The 19,721-nt window shown below is 39.6% G+C and overlaps 1 protein-coding gene across 2 annotated transcripts in view; it reads left to right on the top strand.

Annotated features, from left to right (window-relative positions):
* Positions 1-19,721, top strand: part of pcdh15b (protocadherin-related 15b) — a 409,107-nt gene that overhangs the window by 313,751 nt on the left and 75,635 nt on the right. The window lies entirely within an intron of this gene.

Below are 19,721 nucleotides of genomic sequence, written 5' to 3'. Positions count from 1 at the left end.
TGAATACTGGCTTGGCTGTTTACACCTGGTATTAAGATGTGTTTTCGTCCAGTGGATGAGAGAAACACATTCCGTTTACACTTGGTATCTTTTGTCCACTTTCGACCACTTGTGTCCTGATTACTTTGAGGGGATGGTCTGTGGAGAGTGTGGGCGAATCCATCTGCTGTCATTTATTAGTCTGTGCTTTTAGCAAGGTCAAATGGGACCTTTAAAGTTATTGGTGCCATTAGTGCCATAAAACCAGCTTAAAGTTTAATAACACTGACTCTCAAAATAAGGTGCTGTGTGCAGGGGTGCCGGTAGCAATTTTGGGCCCTATGAAAAAATAGGGGGTCGGGCCCCCACCATACCCATTTCGCACCAAACATACAATCCAACCTACTGTAGCTATTCAAAATCTTTGTCTGTAATTTAATAATACAGAACTATTTATTTTGCTATTGTTTTGACCACAGTTATCAGTATTTATAGATACCTAAAATGTCTGCAGCTAAGATAATTTATAGTGCAATGTAAATTTAATTGAAAAATACAGTACATTAAATCAAATATTCAGAGAAAATACAACATTCTTAAAGATTAAAGATAAATGTGACCATGCCTGTGAAAACCCAGCTGAAGTATTTCTTTGTATTTACTGTTTTCCGCATAAAATCATCCTATATAATGTAAAGAACATTTTGTGAAAATATAAACTTGATATCTTTAATATTGATTGAGTAATGTCATGTCAGCGATTGAAATCATAGTGAAATGAATGCTTGAAATTAAACTGTGATGCTTTTTTATCTCACAATAAGATTTGAGACTTTTCTGATTTTCACAGGCAGTCTCAGTGACATACTGTATACTTGAGCTATTACACACACGACAGAGGGGACGAACTAAGTGTGTGATGAGATCGTAACAAGGCGTGGTGAGCTTGAACCTGCTTAAGGGCGATTTATAGTCGTGCGTAGGTCCTACGGCGTAGCAGCGACGGCGTAGGTTCCGCGTCGGTTTTCATTTATACTTGTGCGTCGCCGTCCGCGTCAACGTGCAAACACACGCGAAACCGCTGGTTGGCAGTAATCACGCGTGTAACCACAGTAGCAGCAGAAGTCGTCACAGAAGAAGAAGCTAAGCAAGTTAACCCACAAACGAAGAAGAAATAGCAACTTGTTGTGTATAATTTGAGAAGACCAGCAATGATGGAAGTAAATAAACATCGACTTATGTTGCAGTTTGAGTTAAATCTCTCCTCAACTTGGCTCATCTTTGTTTTCACCGTCTCAAACGGAAATATGACGCAGTTTTTTTACCTGACGGGAGGGGTTCTGGTGGACCAATCACAGCGCTTACGGTCCGCGTAGAGCCAACGCGCTGTTAGAAATTTTGTGAGGTGCGCGTCAGGCTACGCAGAGCTACGCACAGGCTACGGATAGCCTACGCCGTACGCACGACTATAAATCGCCCTTTACATCACGAGGCATCTTTTGGACCCAACATCCAATACAAAAATTCAACTGCAGTAGCCACCGTTTAACCTGAAGAGGGCAGCACGCAGACGTTTTTACACCAGTATTGAAACACTTTATATCCAAATGTCAAAAAACTTACTAAAATCAATGAACAGCACTAATAAAACCCCATTCTTACAGATCATTAACTAAAAAAAGTTGGTTTAGGGTTTAGTTACTCTTTGAGAAAACAGCTATACTGTTATTAAATGATTCTTCAGACTGTTTTTAATCAACGGGGCTCTAAAATGAAATGAATGACAACTATAGCAGATTACGACATAGATTTCCATTGATTTCTTAAACCTGTTGCAAGTTGAGAAGCTTTAATATACATAACTGGACTAGTTTGGCCTTATTTGCATTTCAGTTTTATCTCAACCAACTCGATTCACGACTGCATAAAAATACTTCCTTGGCATATTGCGTTACAAAAGTGTAAATGATCGCATTTCTAGTTTATGTTAATTAGCTTATACGGGCTACGTTAATTAAACAGCTTATAAGGGCTGACTTCGCGTTAGAATCCTAACACAAAACAGGGAACGTAAATCCCCTTGTGTTTTTTTAAACTGAGGTGAACAGAGCGAAGACTTATTACAGTGGAAAGAAAACTACATTGATCCAGCGTCACATTGTGTAAACTGCATTTATAGTAAGGAAGTGCACATATGCAGATATAGCAAATAGCAGTAAATACACACACCTTGCTCTATTGCGGGTGTAGGCAAGTTCGGTCCTATAGAGCCGCAGTCCTGCAGAGTTTAGTTCCAACCCTAATCAAACACACCTGAACAAGCTAATCAATGTCTTTAGGATTTATGGTGCGTTCCAGGCAGGTTTTTAAACCCGTGAGTTACGACTTCAAAACCACGACTCACGACCCTATGCGTTCCAGGCAGCCTGTAACTCGTGTTTTTACAACCTTCTACCGGTGAAAGTGCTCTGGAACGGCAGTCAAACCCGTGACTTCCCACCCGTGAACTCGTACTAGATCGATGTACTCCCAGTTCAAAGTCGTGAGTCGTGGTTTTGAAGTCGTGAGTTACGGGTTACAGGTTGCCTGGAACGCAGCATAAGACATCAGGTTAGATTATCAGTGCTTAGGCTAAAATATGCAGGACTGCGGCTCTCTAGGACCGAACTTGCCTACCCCTGCGTCTCTTGTGAAGTTTACTCCACACTGTGAGACCGTAGATTGAAGATGGCGCTAAAACGCAGAGTAAAGATGGGGCGGAGCTAAGAGGGCTCAGCTTAATAAGGGGGTTGTGTGTGCGGCACAGTCCTTGGCTGGGTCCCTCAAAAGTTCATGGGCCCTTAGAATCGTCCTAACTTTTCCCCCTCTTACGGCGCCCCTGGCTGTGTGATCATGGAATCATATAAACAAAGCTATTCACCATTCTTAATGCATAAGCCATCGAGAAGCTCTGGATCCTGGTGAATCTCATCTCTTCCTCCTTTATTCTTGTTTCCTAGTACAGAGCACTTGCTGGGTTTGTCTGTCATCCATCTGATTGAGAATAAAAGCCCATCATACAGTACTGTATCTTTCATTAATCATCTCAATGGGTTTTTGTTACTTTTATCTCAGAACGGGTCAATTAACCACAGATGCTTTGCTGCATGTTCTTTTGTCTGTGGCTTTCAGCGGGACCTCTCATCAAATATTCATAGCTTTTTCAATAATTTATCTCTCGTACACCCTTATCTTATTTTAGGACACTTGTGCATGTTATTAGTTAACTTCAGAAAGTGTGCTGTGTATGTAAATCGGCCGAGATATTCAGTCAGAACAGCTGAGAGTTTATGTTCACTTCCGGTTTGTGCAGAGCTGTTCATGTCTCTTTACATGGCTCATCTTTTATCATGTGCACATCATACAGAAACATCATGTCTCGTTGATATTATTATGTCCATCAGTGTTTATCATTGACCTAAATTTTAGCAGTTTAAACTAATACCAGTGAATGTGTAGTTAAATATTTAAAGTTGTGTCAGTTTTGCTTAAGTAAACAATTCGTAATTATTCAATAAGTAGAATAATAAATGAGAAGCAGTGCATAATTTACATACTATTGTTTGATTAATATTATATTATACAGCAGTGACTATATGATCATTTATTAGGCTTAATTTGCATAGTATCAAGTACTGATCCAATATTTTGACACAAATCCAGTTTTTGGTCTCAACTGTTTACATTCACTTCAGTCATGACTATGGTGAGTGAATTTCAGAGCACGCTTAACGTATACTATAAGCCAGCTGTCAATAACACAACACCCACATGCAGTACAAACTCTGTAAAAATACTGGGTCTCATTCACTTAGCATGCGTACGCACAAATTTGTGCGTGAGATGTGCATACGAATGTTTCCACGAACAAATCGTGATTCAACAAAAACGTTCATATCAAAATGTCTTCTAAATTTATGCAATACAAATACAAAAAAAACTAAAAGCACTCATACGCAAGAAACGGAACTTTGCTGATAATAAATATTATCAGGGATTTCTTTTTGAGCTCTTTTGCTTCCATGGGCCTGTTCACACTTGATATTAAGATGCGTTTTCATCGATCAGATCATAAGTGGACGAGAGAGACACATTACGTTTACACCTGGTATTTAAATCAGTCTCTTTTGTCCAGTTTTGACAGTTTTTGTCCTGAATACTTTAACTCTTTCACCGCCAGCGTTTTTAAAAAAAGTTGCCAGCCAGCGCCAGCGTTTTTCATGATTTTCACCAAAGTTTAATGCCTTCCAGAAAATGTTCTTCTTTGAATAAATAAGCATACAATACACCAAATGAAAGAACAGACCCTCAGCTTTCAAACAAAAAAAAACCGTTTCATCCTACCTTTAGTGGTTCTTTTGCAATCAGCTTTTGAATATGGGTAGGTTTTTGCAAAAACACCATATTTTGAGCAAAAAGCAAAAATAATTCCATTTTTGTGACTGACTTTTCATAGAGATCTTATCCAGAGCGATCTTTAAAACAGACACGGACATGCAGCAGCTTGCCATAGGGCAATACTTTCGGTTTTAAAAAGTTGCGGAAGGGCGCCACCTGGTGGATAATAGCGGTATTGCGGAAAGACGGAAAATCTCGTCATTGGCGGGGAAGCGTTTTCTCTTAATTGACGAGATATCTCGTCAATGGCGGGGAAAGAGTTAAGGGGGTGGTCTGTGAGACGGTGGGCGAGTCTCTCTGCTGTCATTCAAACGTGAGTGGGAGTAATTATTAGTTTATATGGACGCGAACTAATATTATGTCGGAATCTGCTGCTTGTGTTATAAGTAAACATGCTGCACAATGTTTTGTATGTGTATATGTTAGAGCTTTCTCAGAATTTTCTGCGCAATTGATGAAATAGGATTGCACAACTTTCACACGCTTTCAAAATAAAACTATGGAGATGAGCCGCTTTAGTTTTATCAATTAATGGCTATAAATAGTGCTGTACACCATGTGTTCGCACCAGAAGTCAGAAAAGACGTAAAACTTGTGTTTAGTACCTCAGATTAGATAAATGGGCGGAGAGATAGTGGTCACGTGTGGCTGTTCGAACACATTTAACCACATGTGTGTTTACACAAGCAAAAGCAATCCGATCAAAAGGGCTTTCTGCAAGGGTGGCCTGTGCCTCTGTAGACATGTCCCTGGCCACCCCTGTGGCCACCCCGTGCTGACCAACTAAGAAAGTATACATTTATTTTGATTTTACACGCGAGCGCCAAAAGCGGAACTAATGCGACGCAACGTTCTACACGGGCAAATTAGAGCGGCGCACCCAACCACTGTAGCTGGCTGCGGGTGCTGCTCGGCGAGTGTCTCAATTCGTTTCCAATCTCCCGATGTTGTGAATGTGTATGCAGGTTTGGGCACAGGTAAGGACTCTAGCTGACTTGACATTGGGACACTGTTCACTTGTTCTCCTGTGACGTGGCTGCTTAAGCGCGTTGTGGTCATTCACAGCTTACTCATCAAAACCGGCAAAACCAACTCGCTAACTTTTTTAAGTTTACACATTGTAAAAAGCGCTGTAATGATGCTCTTACATACGTGCATAAAATTGGTGGAATATAATAAAATGTTACAAATAATAAATATTATTTTAAATATTGATTAGATTGTGGTCCCTAACTGTCTAGCAATGTGTGCTTATATGTAAACTAAAACAAACGTTTGTCTTTATAAAAGTTTGTTTTTCATAAAGTTTATTGAGTAGGCTCGCATGATTTTCGGTTGGGGGGGCTTTAGAAAAGAGCCAAGCTCCCCTTTTGCACCTGCACTCACTCTTGTGTTAAATAAATATGTATATGATTGCAAAGTAAAATAAAGTTTACGGGGCAGTTTCCCGGAAAGGGATTAGACTAGTCCTAGACTAAAATAAATGTGAGAGCTGTCCAAACTGAAAACAACTTGCAATGCCATATCTTAAAATACATCAGTGCCCTCTGTTTTGCTTCAAAATGCACACAAGTTGAAAAGGAGGTGAGTTATTTTTTGTAGGTGGTCGGTAGACACCCTCTATCACGTTTTAAAACTAGTTATATTTCCTAAATAAACTAAACCCTAGTCCTGTCTTTAACTAATTCCTGTAACCACCCCTATAATATTTAAATATAATTTATTGCCATTTTTTCATGTGCCCCTCTGGTAAAACACTGGCCCTTCCTTGGCCCCCCTAGTGAAATTTGTCTAGAACCACCACTGCCTCTGAATGTGGTTGAAAGTGGTCTAAAGTGGACAAGCTCAAGAAGTTTTGAACACCGTTTACACCTGGCATTAACGTCGTCCACTTGTGATCCAATCGATGAAAACACATTTTAATGCCAAGTGTAAACAGCCTTTATGACAAACTGCTCTAAAGTTTTTTGTGGACCAGTGCTGCGCAAAACCCTTATATGGAGCTGGTTTGGGCGTGTTTTATGCAAATTACCAACCTTGTCCTCACGGCCGCTCATGTAGAACACTCCAAATTTACTAACGTAAGAACAAGTATAAGAACAAACTCGTGCGTACGCATGTGTTGTGAATTAGGCGGAAAGTTTTCGTGATAAGTAAAGTGTTATTATAAATAAGAAAAACGTACGCAATTATTAGTTAATGAGACCCACTATTATCATTGTTGTTTTACTGCAGTGCCATTACATATTACTAGGGATCAGGGGCGTAGCCAGCATTTTAAAAAGGAACGGGGAAAATGACTTATATGTAGATGGTTTCATCGGACGCACGCGCATTGTAGCGGTTACTAGTATGGGCTGAAATTAAAGTCGGGGTGCACGTTTTCTGAAAGCCAATGGTAACATTTGAAATCACCTAAAACAACACGCCTCTACCCCAGTAGAAACTGGACCTTCTTTTGATAGACCCGCCCCACACATATGCAACCCAGGTAACGATAGTAGACACGCCCCTTACTGCTGATTGACTTCAAGTGTGTTTTGGTACTCGGCCCGAATCCCTTTACCAAAGTGTTTCTCAAAAATCGTGCACCCTGCCTTTCGTTCTCTGTTAGTTTAATTATTTGGCTAGTGGCTGAACTGGGAAAAATACCTTCTCGAAAATAACAAATGTTTGGGTTTCCTATAACTATAAACTCTTCATTCAGATAATGTCACTGTTTGCTGAATGCTGGACTCTCTCTGTATTTGTGCATTCTGCTGGAGTGAACATTGTTTTTAAATGGAGGAAGAAGATTTACCCTCTAAAACGTGAGTTTGCCAGAATGAAGTTTGCCCTTTAGCTCTTGTTTGGAAAGGACACACACACCACCCGCTCGCCAGTCGCACCGATCGCAAACAGTTTGAAAAGGTCAGCGTCTAATCCACAGGCAGAAAGCCTCTTTCATTTGAAGAGAGTTTTGTGCTGCATTAAGTGCTGATTTGTGGACAGTAGAGAGAAGTCAAACCAAAAATCATAGTATGGAAGTCTAAATGGAAATGCCATGAAGGTTATGTAGGTTATCACCCCAATAAACTCAGGCTCCTGATAAACCTCAGATCATTTAAAGACCACACAAAAGTTGAAATATTTAAGACAATAAAAACACATTTAGTAACCAGGTACTACTTGATGATGGTTGCATTAAACGCTTCATGACAGTCTCAATATGATGCTATCACATTGCAATTATAAAGCATTATTAGTGTGATTGTAGTCAGAGAGATCAAACTATATTTCAAGATTAAATTTGGTAACCCAAAAAAATAGTGCCGGTAGACAGGTGCCGCAGCACAAGCATTGCTGTCGAAAACTTTAATTAGATTATGATTTTATTTATCCAGCTCTGCCAAAAGTAGAGTCACTATATCTACATGAATTCTGCTTTTATCTGAGAGAAATAAATCAAGAAAATTAAGCTTTAGAGATGGAGCTGCAACACCTATGACAAGTCTTCTGAAATAATAACAATACTTCACTCACTGTCACTGGATCTCTGTCTTGAATTTAACTGTTTGACATCAGATTCAGTATTCATTTCCAGAATTCATATCTGTGTACTGCGTTTGTTGTTTGATTGTTTATCTCAAGCACAAGCTGATCCAACAGAGTTTTTGCCCACCAACAATAATTCTCAGAATGACTCGCATAGACATTTATTAAAGAGGAATAAACACTAGATAAACTGTGGGACTGAATATAACACATACTGCAGGGATACGTTATAGAAACAAACCTAATATAATGATGTATACTTTACATTTCATTTCTTAAACATAGATTTTTTTATATCATTTATATATAAAGTTTTTTTTACAAAAGCATGTGCCAATTTGCTGTGTGTTTAAAAAAAATAAAAATTAAAACGAGATTTTCCAAATAAAGCAATAAATCTTTACATCAGCCCTTCCAGGTGCATGAAAGTTTTTACTGTGATGGCCCAGGAGGACACGGTACGTCTAGTTGAGTGCACCCGTAACTTGAGTGGGCACGGCAAGCCCTGCAGTTGATGTGCTAGCGCAATTGTGTCCACTATCCAGTGTGAAAGCCTCTGCTTGGAGACAGATTTTCCTTTCTGCTGTCCTCTGTAACAGACAAAGAGCTAAAAAAGAGAAACTAAGGCTGGGTCTGCCTCCTCCGAGGGGCAACGCTTATAGGTTCATCACCTGATCCTTTAAGGGGGTGGTGAAAACCTTGGGCACATAGGGGACTCAGTGTTACACTGGAGTCAGCGGGCCAGAACTGTAGGCACGAGTCATCGATCGAGAATGCTTGGGGGTCCCCTACCCTCTTTATCAATGCCAAAGCAATCAAGATTATAGTCTTCATAGACAGAAACTTTATCACAACTTACTGCAATGGTTTGAAGCAGTATTGTTTTCGTCAACGATGACGACAACGAAATGATTTCATTGACACCCCCTTTTTTATGACGATTTTATACGATATTTTTTATAACGCGACTATGACTAGCTAAAAATGGCTCTAAGGTGACGAAAACATGACGAGACGCTTTCGAGTTATTGTTGACGAGACGGAACGAAAATGATAGAAGTCTGACGTTCAACTTCACAATGCATTTCTGAAATCAGCAATGCTGCCGCTTCCTATCCTTGTTTTGGGTACGCCTGCCGCTTTGCTGCACACATGCACCAGATACCACACAACAACAACACACCTGCGGCTGCGTGACTGCATTTGTGCACGCTTGTGAGGACATTTTTCCGCGAGACTTTTGGGTCTGATTAAACCGCATAGAATAACACCAACCTTAAGGCTCATCAGGTTTATATTTTTTCAAGGGTAACTAACAAGTCACGCTGTTAACATATAATATACATTCAATTTTACTTGACAGTCAGCTTGTGAAACATTTCATGGCTTTTTTGGAGTAATCTGTGTGTAATGTTGTAGTTGCTCAAAAGTTTTTTGCTGTTTAAACTTTAAACCATTCCTTTATTACTGTGATAACTGGTGAATATAGCCAATGTGCTGAAATTTTAGAAGAGCATTAATTCATGGAAAAAATATAACTTGAAATATGGGCATAAAAGGTTTCTGCCCAATGCGACAATAAAGTACAGCTTGGCAGCACTACATCTCCTTCAATGAGAAAGTGTCAACCTGTCAAACCTAAGCCATCTCCAATACTTTTTAACCTAAATTATTTTGTTAAAGACTTTTTTACTAAAATTGACTTCAATTTAACTAAAACCTTTTTGCATTTTCGTCGACTAAAACCTTTTTTTTGTTTTCGTCGACTAAAACTTGACTAAAACTGTCAAGTTTATAAGTGACTTAAACGTGACTTAACCTAAAAAGCATTTTCGCTTAAAAGACTAAGACTAAAACTAAAATGGCTGCCAAAAACAACACTGGTTTGAAGGTGGTGCTCTGGAGAGACGTAAGCACCATGAACAAGTCAAAAGAGGGTATAGAGGTCCGGACGAGGTGAACACTTTAATGGTGGAGGGGGAAAGCCTCCCCTCAAACCGGTACTGTAAGAAAGACAGCACGATACTGATCAGGCATTTCCGGGGGGGGGGGGCAAATTAAATGATTTAGAGGAGTCTGATTGTGTGCGGCCAATGTGACCGACTGAAGAGCTCTATCCAGTTTCTTATGGAACGTGTGAGAGGGACTAACGGCATCACAGACATACCCACAGTGGGGCAGCCAAGCAGAGGTGCCTGCCGAGGTGTGCTCATAGGCGCGCTCATAGGCTGCACAAAGGGGGGTGGGAATGTGTGTTGTGACACTCACCTGGCTCCGCAGTTGGACAGTCGGATCGTGTAAAAACCCGACTGGTTCTCCACACATCCGGACGTGTCCGGTGGCGACAGAGGAGAGGGAGAATGGGACAGCTCTGTGCTGCCCATAGTACCTGAGGACATCTGTAGACCTGGAGAAAGAAGGGGAAACTGCTTTTTTTGTGGGTGCTTCTCGGAGGAACAAAAAGAAAACGAAACACAGGATTCTCCACCCAACCCCTTCTCCAGGGGAGGGAGTGGTACAGTTACCATGTCCTGGAAAGCAGTTCCTACCATCTCCAGGTCGCCCGTCTTAGGGCCCTTTGCCCCTGAATTTTGTGGCGGACTGGAAAGGCAAGGTGCCCTGCCTGTGCCTTTGATGGGGGCTGCTGCTGGGGCCCTCAGCAAGGAGCAGGATGTGACGACTGACCTCAGTCTGCTTTTGAGTGGCCGAGAACTGTTTGGCGAAGGTCTTCCCCACCGCCGAGGGTGTTGAGTAGGAAAGAAGTAGTGGTGTTAGTGAGACCAGCAGGGAGTGCTCACCCTGTGGTCTGTGTGGGTCCTAACACCCCAGTATAGTGATGGGGACACTATACTGTCAAAAGGGGGATCCAAGAAAGGCGTGAAAGTTCTGGAGGTGGTGGTGCCCAAAGGGCGGCAACACATCCGTGTCCCCATTGGAGAGAGACGCTTCCCCTCCGATGCAGCAACCGACAAGCGATATTCTTCTGGAGAGCCGAATGATAAGTGCGGTCCACTTGGTCCACTATATCCCTTCGAACTCTCAGCTGGTTGCAAATCCGAGGCGTGGAAGGACCCAGAGGGTTGGTTCTCTGTGAGGGGGCTCCCATGGCGTCTCTCAACCCTGGGAGCCCACCGCTTCGCCTGGACTGCACTATGGGCAGTGTGGTGTGAGGCAGTGGGACTGACATGTCTCCTTTTTTTGAGGTAGGAGAGCTGCGTCCTCAGATCTGCAATGGTCAAATTTAATTCCTGTTAAAGGGGCTGTCCGTAAGTTGAGAAAAACCGTTACTGACACCAGTGGCCGTTATAGAAACTGCAGCCAGTCTCATGCTCGTACTCGGTGGGCACACTCGTACGAGCATGACCACAACAACCAGAGTTGCCATAGCAACCACAGACAGCTCATTGAGATTCACCAGCATGTTTACAAATGTAAGAAAAGTTACAGTACTGTAAAGTTATTGTTTGACAGACCATATTTTAGCAGTGCTAAAATTTTGTTGCAGTGCTACTTTATTTTCAACAGAAGTCTACTTCTAAAAGTTTTGTAATACAACACTGTAAAACACACTCCCGACACTCACAATCTTAATGCACTCGTGCTCTGAATAAAGATAATTCATATAAGAAAGTAACTTTTGAAACGGTCCTGTGCTACATGCTATCGTTAGCATTACACCACAAAATAAATGCTATCGTTAGCATTACACCACAAAAACAATAACATAATATATTACAGATGCCCTGTAACTATGTCTTACCTTTGCAGTAAAAAGGAACCTGCTCAAGGTCTGTTTTCATACCCAGCGCTGACCGGAGCTCCCTCCAAGAATCAAATGCCAATCCGATGTTTAATCTTGTCTTTTCCCCGACGCCGGTCACGCACTATTTTGGCCGCACTAGATAAGGATTTTTTTTAAACTTACGAGGAGTTTCCATAAGTGTCTGGATTGTGCTGGAAGTTGCTTGCTTCTTTCCGTCTACAGAGTCCATTTGAAACATGCTAGCGATTGCCGCTGTTTACTAATGACTGCCGTACGCGTCTATATGGAACGCCCAGGAAGACGAGCACGCGCATGACGTCACATTTTGAATTTCGCGCCAATTCGGACCCGACTCCTTCAAACAGAAAAGAGCCTACAGGCTGATAGAGACAACCGTGGAGGACACTCAAGGTGTCATTCTTTCTATTACATTATGGTTGCCTTATAAATATACAAATGAAAACTCTATCTTAAAGATTTTTTTAAGTAATAACTTACATTCAGCCCCTTTAAATTTCCCAGATTAAGTTCTTATGGAAAGTTTCTGGAAATAGGGAACTTTTCTCCCCTTTGCAGCCCTAGCAGCAGCTATACAGGACCAAAAGGATTTCATTTAGTTAACATACTTATACAAATGAACTCTTATGTGAAATGATAAGAAAAGCTGCTCTTTTGGTTCTGATAAAAAAAACGTGTTTAGAAATGACAGATTTGCTTTTCATATGTGAGCCATGTTGCTTTGGGAATGTTCCGGTTAACCTTATAAAACTGATGTTAATCACAGCATGATGCAATTAAGCCTGAAGATCAAAAAGCATTTCCTATAAATCTACAGTTGTGCTATATATGTAAACAGAGATATTTGATGTTTACATAAGATTATATGCCAAAATGTTACTCAATGAAGATCAGATTCAGTTAGAAGAGGTGCTTTGTTTGACAATCTGACACGGGGATTTCAATGGCCGCTTTTGATTTGTAAAGGGAATCTTTTTTCTCCCTAAATGCATTTGTATTCAGGTGGATTGATGTAGCCTGAATAACATTTGTCTTATGTTTTAAAAAAATTAAAGGATTAAATGCTCCCTCTTGCTGTTATGTATTGATGGTAAAAGCCTGTGGTTTTTAAAGACAGAGATCAAAGAACATGATAGGGGGCTTAGAATTAAACTGTTTCAAATGTTTCATGTCATCAAAGCTAAACAGTGAAAACTACTTGAAAAGCTTGTAATCTATTGTTTATTTACCAAATCATTCATTTTAAAAACATCTTTTGTTGACTGGATGGAAAAGGCCATAGGTTAGTGATTGGTTCCACTGGATAGTTTGATATCTTTATTTGACAAACAGTAGAGTTAAAATGTTAAACGAAATGAAGAACATCAGACACTGCTCATGGCACATCACCATCTCATATAATAAACCCAGTACAGTCATGTTTTAACACCATGGGCTGTGTGACAGGTTAAACCAGAAAAGTCATTAGGGTTATATGGAGGTTGTAATGACCTGAGGTTGATGGATTGTTTGTAGCATTTTTGCATGTGCTTGTGTAGAATGATCCTTAAATCTCATTGTGAGGTGTTGGACAAAAAATATGTTTCCTATAATCTGTGCAGACTTCTGTTTGGTAGAGGAGCAAGGTGTCAGCGTGTGTATGGAGGGATTACAGGGATGATACTGTATCATCTTTCAGCCCTGAATAACAAAAGCAACTCAGAGGACACGAATCACAGTCTAATCCCAGGTGTAACAAAGTCTAAATACTCCAAGTCAAGGATAAAGGTGTCTCACCGGCACACACTCAATAAAGTTTGTCAGAGCTTTTGGAAAGCCAAGTGCATAACGGCCTCGAATACGCAGCCGATTCTGCAAAAGGATTATGAGAATTTGTATTCAAACTGTCCTTGAGAGGACTTAAGTCTGTTTCATTGGGTCTGATGTTCTGCTTCTGAACTTTCAGGGAAATTCTTAATTTGTCTGTGTACTTTAAGTACCTCTAATTGTATAAAGAATCTCGAGACCTGTGTATACTTTACATACTGTGTCTTTATGTGCAGTAGATGGTTATTTTCTTTTAAGTAAGGGATAATGTATAGGCAGCCGGTTGTTATGGCAGTAATAAGCCCGACAGTGTGATCAGGACCCAACGCAAAGCTAAACAACTAAATGCTTTAACAACTGACTGCCTGTACATTATCCCACCTATTACATGGCTATTTACCTCATTAAAGGTGGGGTGCATGATCTCTGAAAGCCAATGTTGACATGCAGACCTTCCACGTGGAAAACCGGTTTAATGTTTTTAAGACAAAACGTTCAAATGTCACGAACACACTATTTGTAAATATAATACTGATTATGTTATTAAAATACGTAATCATATTACTTTTTTGTATGATATTAAACTGTACCTGTTAAAATGATTTGCAGCATCTGGGTTACTGTGTGTTTTATAGTTTTGAGCGGTTGTTAATATCTAAGAATAACAAACCTGCATGTCACAACTGGCCAATCAGAATCAAGCATTCCAATGAGCCGTGTTATTCACCTTATTTTCCACGACAACAAGGGCATCGCCATTGCGCTAATTTTGTCAACGTACTTCCGGCTGCATATGATGAGCAGCTGAGGCAGTGGCTGAAGGCGACGCGTTAAACTTAAAAAGCTCACTCAAGCGCCTTTATGTTTGTTTCTTACCAATTTTAACGGATTGGAAAGCCGACTGAGGAACACCCTGGTTCGACTACGATGTTCTGGTAACTTTAACCACGCCGGGTGTTGAAAAGGTGGTCAGTTTCAGGTAAGCTATCTTAGCTAAATGTGCTAGACTGTTAGATTTGTGATGTCCGTTCTACGAATAAACTTAAGATCAGTAACGTTAGTTCATAAAATGCATTTATTTTGAATGATTTTCATTGCCCACCTATATTTTTATATTTAAGATAAGATAACAATATATTATAGTACATTACATTCTTACAGTAGCTCACGTGATTCATACAAGTTACAGAGGTTTCAGATGCTAGAAGGTCAGTTCATTTCGCATTCAGATATTGATGATAATGACCTATTAAATGACATACTATTTAACACTGAAGTTAGAGGTTGTGTGTATAACGTTACTGTCTCTTTTTAATGCATCTCTCTCTCACACACTGTTCTGTTTAAGTATGGATGTCATTTATATATTAATTCCCATGATGCAAGTTTCTTTTAAATACTAACATAAAAATGTTTATGGTTATTTTATTTTCACAGATGCATTGATGTTTAGTGATGCAATGGACAACTGTGAGGATGATATACAATCAACGTGTTCCTAAACTGTGATGCAGAAACACAATGGGAGGATCCATCCGTCTCTGAACACAACTACACTTTAAAATCACAACTCAACCTGAAGCAATACATCTGATATGGGAAAACAACCTTGCGATTTCCCGTACAGGGCTTATGCTGGTCCCAGGCTAAAATGCTTATTTGAGCTACGATAATTTAAATACACCTTGTACTGACATACCTCAACATATATGAGTGCCATTGTTTTGTCACAAGATGTGGTTTGTTTGTAAAAACTAAAATGTCCTAATATAATTAAGGCCTAGTCCTGTAAACCCTGTCCGAGAAACTGCTTCAATGCTTCTGCTTCATGTGTTTAGCTGGCACAAATGTACATATCTCTGCTGAGAAACAACCATCTTTGTCAGCTTTACACAGGGTTGATATCGCATGCCTCACACAGTCGCTAAGCATGCACCAGTACATACACCAACAGCTCCCAGATAAACACTTGGGATCAGCTCCTGATGACTCTGATAAAGCTGCATCTTAATTCATTGCAGGGTGGTCTTGCTGAAAAGTTAGTTGTTTCTTAGTCCATAGTTATTTTTATAAACCTTTACAATGTGACCTGATTTTACCTGTTGTAAAGTTACATTTAACCTTCATGTGTGATCAGATGTCATGCAGTGATATTAAACATTTACAATGTGATCTGTTGTGCATTTATATTAAACCTTTACAATGTGATCAGATATTGTGCAGTTATATTAAATCTTTACAGTGTGATCAGATGTTACCTTTCATGCAGTTATATAAACCTTTACAGTGTGATCAGATATTATCTGTAAGGAATTTCTTAAACCATATGTGAGCTTTGTAGATTCCACTTAAAAGGATTTAAGTCTCCTGATTTGAAGGAATAAGTGTTGGCAAGTTTGCAAATGAATTCTATCATGGTACATTACCACATAAAAACGAAATAGTTATTGGACTGGCTAAGGTGCACATTTGCTTTAAAAAAAGACGAAATCACTGTGTAAATATTGATAGGCATAAGTACTTTAATAATTTTCAATGCTGCTCCTTCTGACAGGACGAGGTCATTAAATATGTCCAATAGGTTACTTGCCGCGGCTGCTTCATATCGTCTAACCACGAGACAATTGATGGGACATTATAAGACTATCCGAGCGTCATGTGAAGTTTTCTCCGTGCTCCTAATTTAAAACATTTACAGCAGTTGCGATATTTGTCATTTCGCTAAAGTTATAGTGAACTACAAACAATCTTCTAACCACCAAACTAGCTACCGAATGCACTGTGCCATATTAGCAGCGGAAGTCGGTTGACAAAATGCGGAAGAGCGAAGAATTGAAAAGGGGCGTGGCGGAATAAGGTGAATAACAGCAATAAGTCATAGTTGATTGACAGGTGAGATGGTTGAGCTTCATTCAGATGTATTTCTAAGTCCTATAATCACATTCACGTTTTCCTCTGATCTCGGATCACAATGTGATCGGATCACATTAAACAAAAGATATTATCAGGTGTGATCTGTCCCCAGGGGCCGGTTGCACCAGCTAGACGTAAAAAAGTTGGGTGTAAGCAGAGCTTATCAGATCATGTCTGTTTTATATTTATGTTTGAGTATTGTTGCATCTGAATATTGTTGTCATTTTGTTTATTTTTTATTTAATTAGCTTATTATGAAAGACAGACAGTAATTTTAAATGTCAAATATAGGGTGTTGTAATGGATTGAAGGTCAATATGAGTGGTTCAGACATAATGTTTGACCACTTTATGAGTTTGGTTAGCTTCTTTAAAATGAAATTTGTTTCATATAATTTGTTGCTTAATTTTAATCAATGTTTTGTTGACAGGTTTTGTGACAAATAAGAACATTAAAAGAAACACCATGCATCTCATTGATGCATAACAAAACATGCAGTATTATCGTTTACAATAACAGTGTTGTTGTTGTTTTACAAGTACAACCTTATATTATCGAATATATCACTAGCTTTTAAAAAACCAGGCTTCAGTGCTCAAAAATTAAATTTGCATGTGCATTTAGAGCATTATGTAGCAGCACATTTGATTGCAGCGTGTGTATGACTTCAACGTCATATACATTTTTGAGACTGCATACATGCGCTAAAGGTAAGCTATTTTTACAATAATAAGTTCTTTTACACGTTTATGCGCATCCCCAGTGTGCGTGAATGGTCACGTTTCATGTGTTTATGGTCATGTAAATTGGATGAAGACGAAGATATTTTTAGAAATGTCAGTATAGACGAGCAAGGTTTTTTTATTTTAAAATGTCTTTTAAAAACGTTTAAAAACACAAATGCTTTAATGCACCACTAATACTACTACCAGGCACCGCTACACATACGCATAGACGATGTGCTTCCCTGCATATGCGGTTAACCACATTGATAGTTGAGACGCCATTCGCTTTGCTATGGTTACAAACTCACATTTACTGCCGCCAGTTAATAGATGACAAATGAGAGCTTTCCCTACTCTAACAAACCTGACCCATCAAACCTACACGAAAACCTTTTATAAGCCTTAATAATTTGGCGATCATTTCTAACAATTCTGAATTAAAATGAAAATAAACTTGTAATAAGCTTTTATACTCTATACTCTGCAGTAGCGTAACGAGCCAACACCGGGCCCCTAAGCAGGATTATCAAGGCGGGCCCTTTACTACAGCACGTGATGACGCAATGTCCACAAGCAGGCTACAATTTATAGGATAGGATCATAGAGACATTAGATGACTGACAAAATCAGAAATAGCCTATGCGCACCACAACAAAAACATAGCACTGGTGACAGCGCACCATAACATATAAAAAACACTGCTGGTGACAGCACACTTTTAACATATTGTTACTCACTGCTATGACTACACACACATACACCTAGGTCTAAATACATAAAAAAGATGCTCACTTACATTATAGGCTATAGCGTTACATTATAACCACATTATAATTTATAGCGGCATGTTCCGGGCTTCAGTTCTGGATTGCATGATGCACACAGCAGCTCTAAACTTCAAACAAACACAGCTCAATCATTACATACGCAGGGTCGATCCATACCTTTTAAAATCATTTGTTTACTTACTGCTTCACTTTGTGCTTTGCTTTAGGTGTCTGGTGTTGTGTTTGGGTATTTAAAGCGTTATCGTTTTCTTGTTTGTGCTAAGAAACCAAAAGATACAAACCAGCCGATTTCAAACGTGCACAGAAACTCTGGGCTGTGGTTGGTTGGGCTCTATCGCTAGCGGTGATTTCATTGGGCAATGGCTTGTTCGACTTCATGCGACAGCCGGGTGACGTCAAACTACCCCGAAAGTGATTCGCGAAACCATACGAAGTTTGCTTTCAAATTGCTCTCGCGGAACTTTGACGTCATCTGGCTGGGGGTTCTTGTGGCGCCGCATGAAGTCAAACAAGCCTATTGAAAACCCATGAGCAAGCCTGGGAACAGCGGATAGTAACGAATGTGATAGGGCCCGCCGACTGTCAATCAAATTCTTCCAGTCGGGCGGGCCCCTGATTGGTCCGGGCCCGTAAGCAAAGCTTACCCTGCTTACCGATAGTTACGCCCCTGATACTCTGCCTGCCTTTGACTAGACGTAAGATTTAGTCTTTGACATCCGCTACGCCTAGATGGCAACAGGTGTAAATTCTACTAAGGACATAAAGCTCATTTTATGTCCAGACTAGTCTTACAACCGGGTGTACGCACAGTTGTTGCAACCGGCCCTAGATCTTTTAAAATACTAAAAATATGAATGTACTGTTCTTTCCACCCACTGGCTTCAAAATATTCTTTGACTTAAGAAGTTTAAACATATGTTTATGCTGAAATTCAAGAGTTCAACCATGTATTTTACCATACTGTGTTTTATAATTTCCTCCTTGTGTTACTCCCACATATACTGTACTATACATTCAATAAACAGTCTTCATTCTGCTCAGTATAGTAACTGTGTAGGATGACCGGTTAACACAGGCATCTGCTTAACTTCCTAATTCAATGAAGTCATATGAATATATTAGTCTGCTTTTCATTGATTCTACTTTTCAAGACTTTTGCAAACTTTAATATTTATAAATAGAAATAAAAAAATAAATAACTCCAAAGGGACAGTTAAGACATTTTAAACATATGCATGAAAAAGGTAAAAACACAAATTCTTGGTCTATTTCATGTACAAACACTATATTCATATGATGTATCAGACCATTTCTTCAATTCATCCCCCACTTTATACATGGTGGGTTATACAGGGTGGTTGTTGTAAATATTTGACTACACTTTAATATACTTAAATGTAACTGTTTTTAATCACCTTGTGCATGCTCCCTCGACATTGTTTTCTACTGGCTGGCTACTAGAATGGAAGTCTCATGCAGAAATACATGACATCACATCACTTACTACCACGTTCCTTTAAGTCCACTTGAAATACCAGTCAAGGTTTCTTGCACCAAAAACATAATGAATATGTCTTCCACTTTCCAACCATCAGCACTATATACAGATGTTGATATTGGTTTTGATTTTCTGACCATGTTCTCAATTTAGTACAGAGCATAACTGAAAAAAAAAACACATCACTGCGGACTGGAGAAACCAAATCGTTTTTATCTTAACATTGCCCAATCATTGCCCAAGGCACAAAAAAAAAAACA

The sequence above is a fragment of the Paramisgurnus dabryanus genome, chromosome 1 (genome assembly GCF_030506205.2).
Source record: "Paramisgurnus dabryanus chromosome 1, PD_genome_1.1, whole genome shotgun sequence".
In the NCBI taxonomy this organism is placed as follows: Eukaryota; Metazoa; Chordata; class Actinopteri; order Cypriniformes; family Cobitidae; genus Paramisgurnus; species Paramisgurnus dabryanus.
Note: the sequence above shows the minus strand (reverse complement) of the source record. Positions and strands in the feature narration are given on the sequence as shown.